The following is a 16837-nucleotide window of genomic DNA, read 5'->3' on the forward strand; positions in this document are numbered from 1 at the left end:
AGCTGACCGTTTCTGACGGTCCGCTCCGCTCCGACAGCAAGCGGGAGCGCCATTGCGCATGCGTGGCACGCTAGCGCGCTACCGGCGATACCGGAGCGGGGCCCCGCTCCGCTAACCGGGGCGTCTTAGCGGACCGTCGCGGCAGCTTACGCTACCGTGCGGAATAACAACATGGCTGCCCCCGCGATGCGAGCCCGCTACGGTGAACTTCGCTTCTTCAGTTGAAACACGACCGACGAAGCCCGAAAGCGCTTCCGAATAGGCAATGGTGCCACACACCTGAAAGATCTTTAGAACGGAAGCGAAAAACGTCGACCGAAGCGCGGGGCTGTTTCTATGCAGCGCCGGGAAAGACAGCCTTGGCTTGGCTATGCCAAAATTCATCGGCTTGTTTATAGTTATTTAGAAAAATTATACCATGTGAGCGACTACATTATACAAAAAAAAGGTTAAATGAGGCCAAGAAACACGGTATTTTGCTTTGTTTGGGCGACCAAATACGAATTCTTGTTTCGTTTAGGATGAAGTTTCGGTTTTCACGCGCGCGAAACGACCAGTCACGCGAATCATTCCCCGTCGAGGGAGATACGGTTATCGCTTAGCTAAAAGCCTTCCGGCTGCTGACGCTCCGGTTGTGCTGAGCGGCACGTCGGAAGCATAGCGGAGCGTCAAAAACGGTCAGCTAAAACTCTCTAATAAGACGATACGCAGCAACAGCGTTAGCATCTGTAATCAGCAGTTATCTCCCACCTATCGAGGTAGTTTATCCCTCCGTATCAGTTGCTTGTTACATTTCTGGAGGCGGGTTAGATACTGGCTTGCGCGGCCGGCCGCGTGTTTTCTCATTGGGGAGTTAGATCGCTGTCTGGCAAGCAAATGCAGAGACATCAGTCAGAGTTGCTCTTTGTCTAATTGATTTTAATTTACAGCCACTACAAAAGCCCATTTGCTGTCATTTGAGTGGCGGCACGGGTCCTTTCAACATTGCGGGGCTAGACGCAATAACGCTATCAGGGATATGAGGCACACCGTTCACTGGAGGACTGGGAATTAATTTATGGCGCCACGTTGCCATTCCTGCACTGCAATTGCGCTGGTTCTTTTGTATCTCCCTTCTACCAGAAAAAAAACTGCAGAAATTTTGAGAATGCGTACTTCTTCGCTAACCTATCGCTTTGTTTATGGCACTGAACGAACACGTTAATTCAAACCAGACAGTGTCTCTGTCTTTGTTTTTGCTTGTGTTCGACGATTGATGGCGCTTGACTGAGACACCTTTGCGACTCCATGATTTGGTTATCAGTGTTTTGTGTATTTTTCCAGTCAATCGAGGGAGAATTCTGGATTGAGTACAGCTTTGTAATTTCGTTACTTCATTCCCCCTTTTTATTTTCGCTGCTTTTATTTTTTTTTGTTTCCTGTAACAGACGGTGGTTGTTATACCAGGGTTTCCAAAAAAATTGGGCGGACATTTTTATTGTTTTGTTTTAGTTTTCGCTCACGATGATATGCATCTACACTATTATAACGATTAAATGTTAGCGCCGAACATCGGTTTCAGTGGCACACGTCAATGTGGTTTTATATGGTCGGGGGGTTAAATAACTCAGTGTAGCAGGTTAACATGTCTTGTGGAAAGTCCTGAGTTATCTGCAGGAATGTGTGGGAGCCAGTGTTTATGACAAAATTAGTAAGTCTTCAAGGAAGGTATCTTTTTGTTTTGTTAATGTCTAGAATATAACTGGAACGGCATCAGTGTAGGTTAACGTTAATTACGTGCGGCACGACGGTTTCAAAAATGGGATGTAGGCGGCCGTATACGATAGTGTATTGAAAGGGTTGGATGTGATTATATGAAGAATAGCGTCCAAAGTTTTGATGTTGCAGACCAGCTGTTTAGCTTCGCGTACAACTTCCTCTCAGACAAAGCTGCGCCATACCGAACAAATTTTCAACAAATTTCCAAATAAAAGGAAATGCGCAGAGTACAAAATGTTAGAAATAGAATTGTTTTCTTGATTACGAGAACTTTCTCCCGTTTGTACGTTATAGAGGGCTGTGATGCTTCGAAGGTACCACGAATTTCGCCAGAACAGCATGAAGCTCATGAATCAACCACCACTGACGATGGTACGTAACAAAGCTAATGCAATAAATTTCGGCAAATCTTTTTTGAAATTGTGGAGAGAATATATTTGCATGAACTCACATAAATCCCTAAACGCTTTTTTTTATTTTTTACTTGCTAGGGCATTTCTTGGCTCACGAAGCACAGAATGGGATGCAACAAGTCAATGCAGCTACTCAATCCCAAGGTTAGTCAAGCAGGGTACCACAAATTTCGGTTTCTTAAATGCTCCCCACTCTTTTAGGATTGTGCACTACGGCAACAATGGATGCAGCCACAGTTGAGGAACCCCCCATACCTGACGGCCCTCATAAAGGTACCATTCTCTGCTAGCAGTTTCTCGGCCTGCATTTTTGATGAAGCAAACAATATTAACATAAAAAAATGTTTTTTTTGCTCGTTTCAAAATATTTTGAACAAGCTCAATTTATTCAAGCAACTAAGCAGTTTTCACTTTGAATTTTTCAGCAACTCAGATCCAGCCCAATGACTTGCCACAAACCAGCAAGGAAAACCCTTCCAGTCGATCGACGCCTAAGGTTCCTCGCCACACTTGTGTTGCGTGCAAGTTTTCTATGGCTTTCTTCTGCAGATTTCGTGAGCATATAACCGGATTTCATAAGGGCAGGGCCCTTCCGACGTGCAGTTCATGTGGCACGACATTTTTTCACATGTCGCGCTACAAGGATCATTTTCCCCTCTGTGTAGCAGTGCCAGGAAATGTCGCTGAAGGTCATTCTTCAATAGCTCAAGCAGAAACGTCGCACTACTTGGCACAAGGCAATGTGTCAGATAGTGACTCGGATGATGTTAAAATGGATACGGAACAGTGTGGTTTCCAGGAGCCGGACGTCAGTATTTACGCAAATATAACCGGTATTGTTTCAAACTTGTGTAGAAAGCTTGAAGGACATCACAGATGCCCGCAGAGCGTAGTAAACACGGTAGTGGAGAGCGTTCAGGGCGTGTTGAAGATTTTGGATTGTGATGTTGATGTTTCCTCACTTCAAAGCGACAGTTCAAGAAAGGACTTGTATGAGTCTCGAGGAACCTACGTGAAGCCACAAAAGCTGACCATAGTGTCTGGTGATAAGGTTTATTATGTCCCATTTATGGTAATGCTGAAACACCTGTTAAGCCACCCGGTCTTCTTTGAATATTTTGACAAGCCTTTGATACAATCTGTGGATGGAGTGCTATGAGATTTTAAAGACGGCTTGCGGTTCCAGTCACACCCAGTCATTCGAAAGTGGGGGAGCAGCACAATCGCAGTCCTGCTTTATTTTGACGACGTTGAAATTGCTAACCCCCTTGGAATGAAGCGCGGCTCACGGGGAAAGCTCACAATGTTTTATGTTACATTTGTGAGTAAAGACGTTTGTGAGCAAAGACGGTTTATGAGCACTTCGTGTTTCATTCAGATGTTTGCCAGTAAAAAATTGCAAGCTGTTCCAAATTGGGTTTACCAACGCAGCTCACATGCGAGGCCGAGCTGCGATTTGGAACCCCAATGCCGGTACTAGAGGACACATTGAAGAAAGCAGTGGTTGCGGCGTCAGATGTTCTGAAGAAAGTGTACACGTTCCAAGAAGCAAATTCAGCCGCATGGGGCAAAGCACTTCTTGATCAGCGAGGTAAGACAGCGTCCTGGACTTTAACGTCTCGGCTATGTGGTGTACCCAACCCATATCAGTGTAAGAAAATTGCTGCGAGTATGCAAGTAAGGGCCCGAGTCCTGGGAGTGCAGTTACTATTTTCTCCCAAAAAAGAAGCCGCAAACTTACATTTATTTCTTTGGGGTTTATTTTACATCTTATTATCATACACTTTGTGGTCATAGTTACAAGTTCTTTTTGTTTGTTTTTAACACAGACGGAGGTGCCCGAAGACGTTGTTTTCAACTCGCCCCGTATCCACCTTTCCTTGGAAAAGATTCTCGTCCACGGCGGCAAGCCGCACGAATTGATTCGAGTCAACGGCATAACAGAAAATGCGCTGGTCATGTGCCTGGCGCTCTACTACATTAAGAACCTAAACTATCCCCAAGCCCTAGCGCAGCCACTGGTCTTCCTGCAGAAATTTTTGCGTCCTAGGGACAGAGTCCCCAGGGGCCTTATGAACGGAAAGCTCAGGAGCCTGCTAGAAAAAATTAAGCAGTAATTCACAACGTGATCTTCCCAAATCAAAGCGCGAGGAGCGTATGCATATGCAGGACCAATAAAAAACGAGCCACGATCTGGTTCACTGACGTTATGAAAATAAATTTACCTGTCTTTCTTTTTACACTTTGTGGTGAATGTTTTGTATTACTGGGTGCTTTCTGTACGGGCAGTGCGCATACTATGTGTAACTTTGACACAGCTTAGCTTTCAATATACACGCTGCACTCGAGTAAATCTAAAGGCAAAAGGTTGTTCTGCAGGTCACGCATCTGAGCCTTTGTTGAGACTATGTGCACCGGCTGAGACGCGTGTATCGGAAGCCAGTGTGCGAATTGTTCAACCGATGTACAGGACATGACTTCATTATTTGTATGCGCTGCGCGGACCGCGTACGCATAAGGGCATGACGGGTGGGGGGGCGGGGAGAGGAAAGGGCGTAACTTCTATGTACAGGTTTCAGCCTAACCCATAGTAAAGGTTACGTGCTAACGGTTACACCGTAACCGATAAAGTAAAGCTAACAAATTTGCAATATTTTAACCTCTATTAGAAGTTACGGCATTTAGAGTGTTGTGTATTGTAACGTATACATATTTTTCGACAGCCGCTTGGTGTGTGCCGAGACTGCGACTATATACATTCATCAGAGCTGCGAAGCCATGCTTAGGGCCGATGATGGCAGTTGGCTGTTCGGAATCATACGCGTGTGCGTTAGGCCGTACGAGCGAGTTTACTCGGCCGTCCACCGATTCAATTTTAGGTTGTGCAAAAACAGGCGTACGTTCACGTATGTGCACTGATCTACGCGTGATCATCCTCGTGATTCCTCTGGAGCGGTGAGATGAGAGCGGGGGTGATGCAGAGAGCGCGAGACGATGACACAAGTTGAAGATGATGACGCAAGATGAAGACACCATTGTTAACGCGCCCCCGCCGGCACAGTGCACTGTCGCCGCCTTTCGCTCTCACCCCGCAGGGTCACGCGCACTTTTTAGCACGGGGCTCTACAACACGGTGAAAGAGCTGATAGGGGGCCATCTTTCTATTCAGAAGTTCCGAATGAGCAGAACTGCGGCGGGTCGCCGCATCCTTCACCAGATTGGTCCGCGGGCGTGCCGTTGACCCAAAGATGGCGGCGCCTCATTGAATATTCCGTAGCGCGCGGAGTGACAGCTGTCTACGTGAATTTGGGCACTCCCTTACCCGTGCACGAACGCTACAGGGGCGTTCCCGAGTGAGTGTGATCTCGAGGTGTTATAAGGCCGAACTTGGCCGTTGGAAATCGTTCTTATCTGAGCGCCGAGCTGGGAAGTTCCCGGCGGGACAAGGAGTCTCGACCGTTGAAGCTAGGTTGGGATTTGTGAGCCCCCTAGGATAAAGGTTAGGATCGCGTCGGAAGTTTAGGGTGCAGCGCCGTACCAGGCAACTAGACGGATCCTGCGGCGAGGCGGGGTCTCGGCTGTCGTTTCTCGAGCGGTTTGTGTACGCTCCGAGAATAGGAGAGTTAGACGAAGTTGAGGAGCTCGAGTGATTTGTGCGCACTCGGAGCTAGCATCTAGCTGAAGTTTGAAGTTTTTCTTTTACTACTCATGTACCCAGTTTTCCTACTGTAAATACCTGTATATAAACTCTTCGTTTCACTTAATCATCCCCAACGCCTCGAGTTCGTCAATTCGACCGCCGTCTCCAGAACTTCAACACCATCGCTCTGCCAGCCTCCTGCCAAATCAACTGTAGCCCGGGCGATTGGGTTCCTGATCGACACCTGACTGCGGGGAAACGAACGACAACCATCTTTACTCCCCCCTCTCCTCTTGGGATGCTGCTGTGACCGCCACTGCCACGCTAGACGAGTATTGGCTGGTCGAGTGGGCCCACCAGTAGCGTTCGCCATTGGAGTCGTGGACTGAGGACCCCCACAACCAGGTGGTCCTCCACTCCCTAATAAGTGAAATAAAGGTTTTCACCCCATGCAACATTACGCTAGCCTAATAAGCGTTGATGTTATATACACCAGCCGAGTTTGTTCAGCGTTGCAAGCACTATTGAATGTGTGTCTGCAAGTACCGGTGTTTCCTTTAACTCTCACTTGTCGCCCTTTTTGGCCATTCTTTGTTTGCCCAACCTTTGGGTGTACTTTATTTTTTGTTGTCCTACTTCGATCAGTACGAACCCCCCCCCCCCCCCCCCCCACAGTGAACAACCGACAGGTCACTGCACTTATCTATTATCTATGCATGGCTGCGAGCAAAACAGGGTGGGGAAAAAGCTACGATGCACCATATTTGAATTGATTTCCCAAAATATATTTCAGAAAGAGAATCCGTTATGCGGCCTATATCTTATAGACAGGCCTAAATGGCTGGAAGACTTCTTGGGCAAACGGTCAACGGAAACCAGGCGTTCGACGTGACTTCGTGGAATTTTTCTGCTCTCTAATGAAAAACCACCGGAACCATTTGGTTATCGCATGCTATGTAAATCAGAGGGAGCATTTTGGCATATTATACATTCCCTGGAAGGGTGAACACGACGCCAACTTCCGTCATTACTCCTATAAGCACGCCGCATTCGCTTGACTACATTAAACTGAATGACGCAGAGCCGACGCTATTTCTTGAGGACAGGCCTTCGGATCTTCGGGATCGGTTTTTAATTGGCCACGATTACGTTCTCACTTGCGGTCAAAAAAAAAAAAACACACTGCGTTGCTTTGCAGAGTCATGGGCTTAAATGTCGTAACAACAATTTTAGTTACGTAATTATCACATTAAACTGGCATGGTACGCCTTACGAAACACGAATTCGGCGAATATGCCCCTCGCACGAAGGCTACGATGTTGCAGTTTTCACTGCTTCGTTGCCAATGACACTATAAAAAAAGGCGGGAGCTCCGCACAGTCGCACAGTTGCTTCAGCGCGCAAACGTGGGGGAAAGCGGTGGTTAAAAAATTCAACTGCTTTATTTACCCTCCGCTGCATTCAGCCCCAGGCTCACTCAGGCACGCAAGCACAAAAATTTGGAAGTTTGTTCCACAAATTTTATTTCGGACCTAACACGATTACTTGATTTGACCGTTAACTTGCTTAACAGTAAATTGAAAGTAAAAATTTACAGAAATTTCGATAATTGTTTACTAATGCGTACGCGTTCCTACGCCACTTCTCATCACTTCAAATTTTTTGTAGCCAGGTTTGGCGACTTTCCGGTTTATTGGGTGCCTTTTTGTTGCTTGATACTGTGTTCATTTTTTTGTTATGGTTTCTTTTACCAATGATATACATTTACAGTATTAAGGCTATTAAATGTCTTAACTTCGCCATTCGTGTCTTTTTTGCTGATACAAGGAATTGCACACTTGCGACTTTCTTCTTGCGTTTGTTACTCTTCTGCAGATTTCTCGGATTTTTAATCTAATCAAGTGAGGAAGGTTAATAAGTATGCTTTCAACAGCGGAGCTGTTTAGGCAGAGGAATATCCGCCCGTCGCACAAAAAACACCTCAAAGTGTGAGGGAAAGGGCGAGGAGACAAGGAGAACCACGAGTAGGTGCTTGGAGTCCGCGCCTCAAGAAAAAGTGGAAGTTAGGGTGGTCCTAGCAATCGAACCCGGAACCTTTACGCCGTGAAACCGACAACCTAACCACTGAGTCCCCCTCAAATGCCCGAGGGCACCGGGTTTGCAGCGGCGGAGAAAAACCACACGTAATGACAATTCGAAAGAAAAAAAAAGCGATTCCCGAGGTCAGATTCGAACCTGGGTCCCCTGAGTTACTAAGGCGGTGCTTCACCGATTGAGCTATCACTTTTTTTCTCTTTATTACACGGGAGAATACGCTTCGACGTGACAGTATCACCACTTTTTCTTAATTGCCTGGTTTGGGTCAATACATGCATGCAAAACATCGACAATGTTACCCCACGTGAAAAGGCCCTTCCACATATCGTGCAAGTGTGTCAGGGTTAAAAAAGCCGGTAGCCTCACCACACTCTCCAGTACAGTCACCCACTCGGGTGGACTAGGCTCGGCTTTCAACGCCTCGACTATGTAAGCCTGTGTTCAGGCTACCGACGCAAAAGCCATTACGTGATTTATGGCCGTTAAAAAATGCTGTGTCACGCAGTTCGGTTGGCTAAGACATGAAATGACGTCATTCTTTAAAATTATTACGAGAGTAGCGGCAACAGTCTGTACCCGGCCTAAAAGACATTCTCACAGAAATATTCCCTCCCAGGCCGCGCATCCATATCATTGTACGGACGGGCCATGCGAGCCTTCCATACACCATGTAGGGCCAGTAACGTTATGAAGTCGTATGAAACCTTAATTTTCTATGGCTAGAAACCTAATTCCATAACCATTTACAGGAAAATCTTTAAGGTACGTTGTAACACGCATAGGTTGGCAGGCTCACTCACAAGTGCACTCCCCCCCACTTACCACTCATAAGTGAGTGGTGAGTGAGCCTCACCATCGTCTTGGACTTGCGTGTGTGAGTGCGAGTTAGTGCAAGCCCCACCTCCAGTGGGCCCGCTCACCACTCGCGAGTGCGAGAGCAACTTGCAGCGAGCCCCACGCACCACTCGCGAGTGCGAGGGCCACTCGCGGCGAGCCCGACTTGAAACCCGCGATAGCGAGTGCTACTCACCGTGATCCCCGCTCACCACTCGTGAGTGCACTCGCTCTATTCGCGCCATTTGCGGGGCTTACCGCGGTGAGCGCCACTATTGCGCTTGTATTCGCCATTGGCTATTCGTCGCACGCAGAAATCGGCAGGCTCACTCACGAGAGCACTTACTCCCCCCACACTCACCACTCATGAGTGAGTGGTGAGTGAGCCTCGCCATCGTTTTGGACTGGCGAGTGTGGGTGCGAGTAAGTGCGAGACCCACGCGCAGTGCGCCCCGCTCACCACTCGTGAGTGCACTCGCTCTATTCGCGCCATTTGCGGGCTTACCGCGGTGAGCGCCACTATTGCGCTTGTATTCGCTATTGGCTATTCGTCACACGCAGAAATCGGCAGGCTCACTCACGAGAGCACTTACTCCCCCCACACTCACCACTCATGAGGGAGTGGTGAGTGAGCCTCGCCATCGTTCTGGACTGGCGAGTGTGGGTGCGAGTAAGTGCGAGACCCACGCGCAGTGAGCCCCGCTTACCCCCCGCGAGTGCAAGCGCCACTCGCGGCGAGCCCCACTCACTACTCGCGAGTGTGAAAGCGATTCGCGGGGAGCTCCGCTCACCACTCGCGAGTGCGAGTGCTACTCACCTTGAGCCCCGCTCACCACTCGTGAGTGCACTCGCTCTACTCGCGCCATTTGCGGGACTCACCGCGGTAAGCGCCACTATGGCGCTTGCACTCGCTGTTGGCTATTCGTCGCAGGAGCTGCTCGCTGTGATGGTTGTTAATGACGGGATTGCTTTTAGTTTAGGAAATATGTTGTCACTCAGCTCCTGATATGGGGCACCCTAGAAATAATTCTCTGGTGGCGTGTTGATTTAGGAATATCATTTGGATGGCCTTCTGACGCCGTAATGCTCTAATACTGTTCGGGTTCATGACTCATGGAGGGTCTGCATGACACAATCGCGTGCGAGGAGAGACGACGAGTGGTGAGCGCGAGCGCGAGGGAGTGCGAGTGGTTACGGCATATGGTGAGCGTGATTGAGTGCGAGTGTGGATGGCGAGTGGTGAGCGTGAGCGCGAGTGAGTTCGAGTGGTGATGGTGAGCGGTCAGCGTGAGCGCTGGTGAGTGCGAGTGGTCACGGTGAGTGGCGAGCGTGAGCGCGAGTGTGTGTGTGGTGGAGGGCACGTAGTGAGTGTGAATTCGATTGCGTACAAGTTGTGAGGGTGACTGGGGAGCGTGAGTGTAAGGGACTTCGTCAGGAAAAATATATTTTTCTGTGTGAGTATGAGTGAGTGGAGCCAAGTTTTGCAGATGTTTGATTCAGACAGTTTATCTGCGGTGGAGAGCTCGGGCCGAATTCCCCTTCCGAATTGCTGGCTTGTGAGGGGAACATGCTTCTCGGGGTATTGACTAACACTAAAGATAATTTTTTAGTATTTTTACTACGGTGAAGAGCTGCTAAATACAGACAGTGAATATTCCCCTTAAGGGTGCAAATTATTTAAGCGGTGTGCTTATATGGATAATGGTAACAGTGATGATTCTCGCTTGGAACCGGGTGTACCCCACATTCTACGATAATGAAATTCTGGAAACAGCAGTCCTTGACCACCCGCCAGGAGTCCGAAGACAGCCATCAGACCGGACGTCCCATAAAGATACACAAGAAGACGTAGCACCAGATTGCGTCCAGAGCATCGCGCGGAAGGTCCGGGAGTGGCGTTCGGAGAGGGAAAACTTGTAGCGTGCCCTCTCCCGAACCTTTTTGCGCCAATGATAGAGCGAAGTGTTCTTCGGAGGCAGCCCTATGCGAGGCGTGGCTGCTTAAAACGAGTGTGCTACCACTCCCTGCTATTGTTATCCGCGCCTTTACCTTTACCGACAAACAGTGGACGCTTTGGTAGGCGTGTTGGCTGAGATACGTATTCATGAGCGCATTATCAGCACCTCGTGGTTAAACGCGCCGCACCCACAGTTTGTTGCACCCGCGGAGCGACATTTCCAGAAACACTCGACTGGGCCTTATCATATATGGGGAAACCCTTCCTTCAAAGTGCTGTGCACTTACACTTCTGCGCATGCTTCTCTTGGAGGCTATATGGCCTTTTATTAACTGAAATCAAAGGAGAAATAATTACATGGCTGGTTGAAGGAAAATGCCAGCATCCTCCTCCCATTGGACAACACTTGTGGAGGCATTCAGTGGACAGTCGAGCGAAAAGCGAGCATGCGGCGTAGAGCGTATTTTGTAGCAGAAAGGCCGCAAAGCATGGTTCGGCTGCGACGCGCTCAATAGCGTGCTATGCGCAGCCGCTCTGCGCGGAAGTACTTTCTGTTCCGCTATGGACACCGCAGAACCTACATCGTCAACGGCCACAACCTCACCCGTAGCGGAAGATGGCGTAGACGGCCACCGTGTACTGCGGCTGTTTACGCCGCAAATACAAAGCAGGAAAACTTAAAAACGTTACTCGCAACGTAAAACTCCAAGGGCACTCCGAGGCATTCAATTGGACAATGATTGCTTTCCCGTTGACGACTAGTAAGAAGTGGTGACGTGTCTTCATTGTGAGATAATATTGTGAGATAATAGCCCTTAGAATTTCTGAATGCGAAAAGATATATACGTGGTTTATTTATTTAAAAAGCCCGCAGCAGGTGTCTCTAGCAGCGAAACGGCTCCTAAACCCACGTGACTGTGGCCGGCGGTGTAAAGGAATAGGGGAGTATCTGAGTTGAAAAGAATATTAGGCAACACGGATTGTAGGCGGGCCAGATGCTACATAACTGAGTTACAAACGGCGCAGGAAGAGGACGATAGGGGGATCACACAAACACGGCGCTGTTCCTGCGCTGTTTCTAAATCAGTATTAGGTAAATTTGTAACTGCGTCGGAATCGAACACAGGTCGCATCAATTTTTAAGAGTTTAGTCAAGAAAACTTGGATTTTTCAAGGGCCTCTGGAATGCGCGAAGATATCGCATCCCCTACGCCACTATGGTTCCATAGCTCTACCTAACTGAATGTAGATGTAGCGACTGCGTTGCAGCGTTCCACTTGAAAACGTGTGTGAGAGATGTGTGCTGGGGCTTACAGGAGCAGTTTGAGCATGTTAACTATGCAGAGGTAGCAACTAGTCGGGCATCAAAGTACAAGCAAAGTAGGCGAGCAACAAAATACAACAAAGTAGGTGAGCAGCAAAGTATGCGCCGGCGTGATGTTATTAGCGCCAACATGCGGCGTTGGATGAAATCTGTGATTGCACGATGCTGCTCGAACAATGGCTCGAGAGCAGTGCGAACGCGGGTATGTGCCGGCGTGACGTTAGGCCTAACGTTACTCTTTCAGCTCTACGGTCGTCAATAATTGCTTGACACGCTGTTAGGCTGAACAGTAAGCCGTCAACCTGACGTGTAGGTTGAGCTTAGGTCGAACAACGTACCACTGAGGAGAATCGGCCCGTGGCGGCGACAGATGCCGGCCGAAAGCCATGGCTCATTCACCAATCCTTACTTCTCTGCGACAATATAACCAACCAAAATTCTACCATACCAACTTAATAAGAATGGTCAGTAGAGATGACAGCTGCTGTCGGAGGCTCACGGCCGATTCACCAACTTCCTTTGGCTGCGACGTCAGCATGCCCGCTAGAAAGAGCACTGCGGAGTTCAGTGGGACGTCAACGCTTTCGCATCCACAGCTACCCGCCGCGGTGGCTGAGTGGCTAAGGCGTTGTGCTGCCGAGCCCAAATACTCGGGTTCTATTCCCGGCCGCGGCAGGCGCTTTTCTGATGGAGGCGAAAAGCGAAAACGCCCGTGTGTTCGAGATTTCGGCGCACGTTAAAGATCCATAGGTGGTCAAAATTAATCCGGAGCCCTACGCTATGGCGCGCCTCATTACCTGTGAAGCGTGGGCGCGTTGAACCTCACAATCCATCAACCCATCATCCACAGCTCATAATAAGCATACATCGACAAAACTGGGCGCTCCTCACTCACACTCACACAGAAAATATATTTTTTCCACACGCACTCACTCACACTCACGCTCACCAGTCGCCCTCACCCCTCGCACTCACGCTCACCACTCACCGTGACCACTCGCACGCACTCGCGCTCGCGCTTACCACTCGCCATCACCACTGGTACTCACTCACACTCCCTGTTCGCCTTTACCCCTCGCGCTCACGCTCACCACTCTTCGTCTCCCCTCGCACGTGAGTGTGTACGGCAAACTCTCCACGAGTAACGAAACCGCACATTATTAGTGCATTACGGCATCAGGAAGCCATCCTAATCATAATCCTAAATCAACGCGGCACCAGAGAATTATTTATAGGATGCCCCACAGCAGGAGGTCAGTGACGACATAATTCCGAATTTAAAAGCAATCCCACCATTAACAACCATCATAGCGAACGGCTCCTGTGACGAATAGCCAACAGCGAGTACAAGCGCAACAGTGGAGCTCACCGTGGTAAGCACCGCAAATGGCGCGACTAGGGCGAGTGCACACGCGAGTGGTTAGCGGGTCTCACGGCAAGTGGCACTCGCAGTCGCGAGGGGTCAGCGGGGCTCCCCGCAATTGGCTTCCGCAATGGCGTGTCGTGAGTGGGGCTCTCACTCACCCACACTCACACTTGCCAATCCGAAACGATGACGATGCTCACTCACTCCTCGCTCATGAGTGGTGAGGGGGGGGGGGGGGTGAGTGCACTCGTGAGTGAGCCTGGCGACCTCGGGGTCCCATAGGAAGACCTCGCACCAACAATCTATGAACCCCGTGTTCGATGGTCTCTGGCTTTTTGGAAGGGATGCGATCAGGGCCCCAAGGCACAAATAAACATTTGTCAATCATCCATTTTTTACTGGTAAAGAAAAACGATTTAACATAGCCAGGAGCTGGCATTCTTTTCACGCGCCGAAGAACGTCTCGTCCCGGCCCCACATGGTATAAAGTCCTGTACAGTGGGATCGGTAGGACCGTATACACGACATTCTTATACAATTTCTTCCTCGGCACATGAGATAAGTATTCCAAGGTGAAGCGGGTACAAAGAAACATTGTGGCATCTGCAACTTCACGTAGGTAGCCATGGATTTCGCCATTATAAACACAACAGGAAACAACCAATTGGGGAAGCGCTGCACCCTGACGAACCTGACACACTGTGTGCAAAAAAGGGCCGCGTACATCTCGCAGAAAATGAAGACGGTTTACTACTTGGCGTAAGAATAGGGGCGCCAAATAAAGTCCACCGGAGGGGACATGACAAAACAGGTTTGTACAACTCGTTCGATCCCATCTGGAACCCCATAAAAACACGGTAAACACTGGGTGCAGTCTTTCTACACTGGCCCGCCTGCATACCTGCAGGCGTGCCAGTGCATACCTGCAGGCGTGCCTGCAGTGTAATACCTGCATCAAGTACCATAGTTTAGATACAAAAAAATTAAAGCCATTCCACTCAATGTGAAAGCTGTCGGAGAGGCAGACCAGTGATTCGCCACAATGGACTGTGGCGCCGTCATCCGCTCATTCTTACCACCCATCACACTCTTCGCCACCCTGTCTCATTCCTCTCCTGGTGGATTCAACGGAGGTTGGCCCATCGCATTTCAAATTTGCTGCCTCCGCAATGCTCGGCCGCCCCCTGCCTGAAACTGCGCCAGCGGGAGATCTGTTCTTTTTGTGCTTGCTTTTCCTCCCGCACGTGACGAAGTTGCACTGCCACTTTTCTTTCGCTTACCATCGTAAAAACCAACCCAACGAGCGCTACTAACTAAATGAATGCGGGCGCTGCGGGTTCAAATGTACCTGCAGTTTTTTTTTGTTTTTTTTTTTGCGCTAAACTGCGCGGATATGTATGACAAGAGTAAGCGGTTCACGAGTTTCGAACGCTTATACCTATATAAACCGGCTGGCTTTCGAAGCATCTGTGGGACGCCGCGACGACAGCCGCTATGACGGAACGCCGTGTGGCTCGTCTTGGGTCCAGCGAGCAAGCTGCGAAGACAAGGCGAGCCCCTAAAGTGCTCTGCATTTAAAACGGATAGTTGCTTTCCCCCCAACTTTTCGGCCTTGTCCCGTATCTCGATTGCTTTGTTTTCGCCAGTACGGGTCACTATACCGATAATTTTCAAGCAGGACACGTAAGTACGCATTGATGCTATTACCGTATCCAGGGCGCACGGCATTTCCTTAGGGTTCGTAACGCGGGCATTGGTTTGGACTTGACCGCTATAACAAGCGCGTGCTAACGCGTTCCACTGTGGGAGAGGTGAAAGCCTGCGGACGAAACGATTCGGGACTGCCAGTCATGGAGGACTCTCAGTGGCAATTTTGGAAATCTAGGCGAGGTGCAGTAGCCGGGTCTCCAACGAAGGGAGAGGGGCCGCCAGCTCTGCGGTTTTTTTAGCCTTGTTACTCATGTACAAGCTGCGGCAAATTTTTTTTTTAATTTTAGTTTGTTTTACATTGTTTTCTTTTGTTGTATTTGTTTTTCTGCATTTGCACTATTGCAATGCTTAAATGCCAATTAAGAATATTTGCGCTCTTCAAGGCATTACATGATTTGTGGTCTTTAAGCATATTCTTCGTGTTTCGGTTTGCATTTTAAGAAGTTTTAGGTTTCTCTTAGTTGTGTGATAGTGGTTATTGAGATATTTGTTTTTCTTTTTGTTATTTCTGTTCTATTTCGTGCTTCATTGGCTATTGTTTTGTTTTCTGAAGTTTCATTCAACAAATATTCCGCCTTCTCGTCGAATTCCTGAACTTTCTATTGAAGAATTTATTTCTGTCGCCTCGGTTTGGACGTTGACTGGCACTTAGTTTGCACTTTGATCGTCGACGCTTTGACTTTGATTGCAGCGGCTTTGACTTTGGCACTTCACCGTTTTATTTTCTCACGTAAGAAAGCTTCGCCTTTCAACCATCGCCGTCGATACACGGAGGGGTAGCGACTTTAAACGTATTAAAACTACAATAAAAATACAACAAAAAAATTTCAGCATCTTCCCGTAGGGGAACCCTGAGTAGTATGCGAAGCAGCCATGGGGTCGACTCAAGTTCCCATTAGTTTTCAGTTCGATCGCGGCGTTGCGGGAGGAGAATGAGGGGAGCGGAGCGCGTGCGCGCGTCATTTATACAGCGGAGCTACAGTGGCGCCCCCAGCGGAGTACGCAACGGCTACCGTCGCGTCTCTAACCCTAAGCGGCTTCGCATTATCGCGCGCGGAGCCGCAGGTATTGCCATTCGTTGCGCAATCCCGGAGAGGAGCTTCAGAGAGGAGAGGAGGAGAGGAGAGGAGGAATGCCTCGCATACTACTCAGGGTTCCCCTACGGGAAGATGACGACGGTGGTTGAACGCGAAGCTATCTCGTGATGGATTCTTTAGTTGGCCAATCCCTAGGGGCATCCTGCCACAATCATCATCAGCGGTGCCTGGCCAGGCATGCGCAGTGGGGGTGTGGACGCCGCACAATGGCGCCCACACAACGGTAGAGGGAACAGGCTCGACCATAAGCTGCTTCGCATCTAAAATGAATAATTGTGTTTAGTTGCCATCAGCTGGAGCACGAGAAGCATAGTCCAGGGCCCGTTTGCCCGAACGCGATAGGTATAGGAATAAGTTCTCAACTACAACTTCAGCGCTGTCAAGGTAATAAGTTGTGTGCCTGAAACTGACACAAACGCTCGGTTAAGGTAGCGTTTCCGTCGGGTTTTCTGGCAGCCAGGTTATTTGCCGTATCCGACTTTGACTTATTGGTGCATTATTCGTAAGCGGGAACTTAATCGGGAACTTATGCGTACGGGCAAACGGGCCCAGGTCTTCCGGTGCAATCGCACATAATGCGCCATCTGCTGCAGTTCCGGAGTTCTAGCTGTTCTCTCGGGGCTTGGGTCGACAGCCAGTGA

The 16837-nt window shown here is 49.1% G+C and overlaps 1 protein-coding gene and 1 long non-coding RNA gene across 7 annotated transcripts in view; one reads left to right on the forward strand and one right to left on the reverse strand.

The window, feature by feature from the left end:
- Positions 1 to 16837, reverse strand: part of LOC144174974 (ETS homologous factor-like) — a 405488-nt gene that overhangs the window by 214563 nt on the left and 174088 nt on the right. The gene's annotated exons all lie outside the window — the stretch shown is intronic.
- Positions 2049 to 2702, forward strand: LOC144173362 (uncharacterized). Its single transcript, XR_013323233.1, has 4 exons — positions 2049 to 2130; positions 2250 to 2315; positions 2373 to 2444; positions 2597 to 2702. It is a non-coding gene; the product is annotated as an uncharacterized LOC144173362 (long non-coding RNA).

The sequence above is a fragment of the Haemaphysalis longicornis genome, unplaced genomic scaffold, assembly GCF_048455015.1.
Source record: "Haemaphysalis longicornis isolate Haplotype H1 unplaced genomic scaffold, Haemaphysalis longicornis Haplotype H1 scaffold_3, whole genome shotgun sequence".
In the NCBI taxonomy this organism is placed as follows: domain Eukaryota; kingdom Metazoa; phylum Arthropoda; class Arachnida; order Ixodida; family Ixodidae; genus Haemaphysalis; species Haemaphysalis longicornis.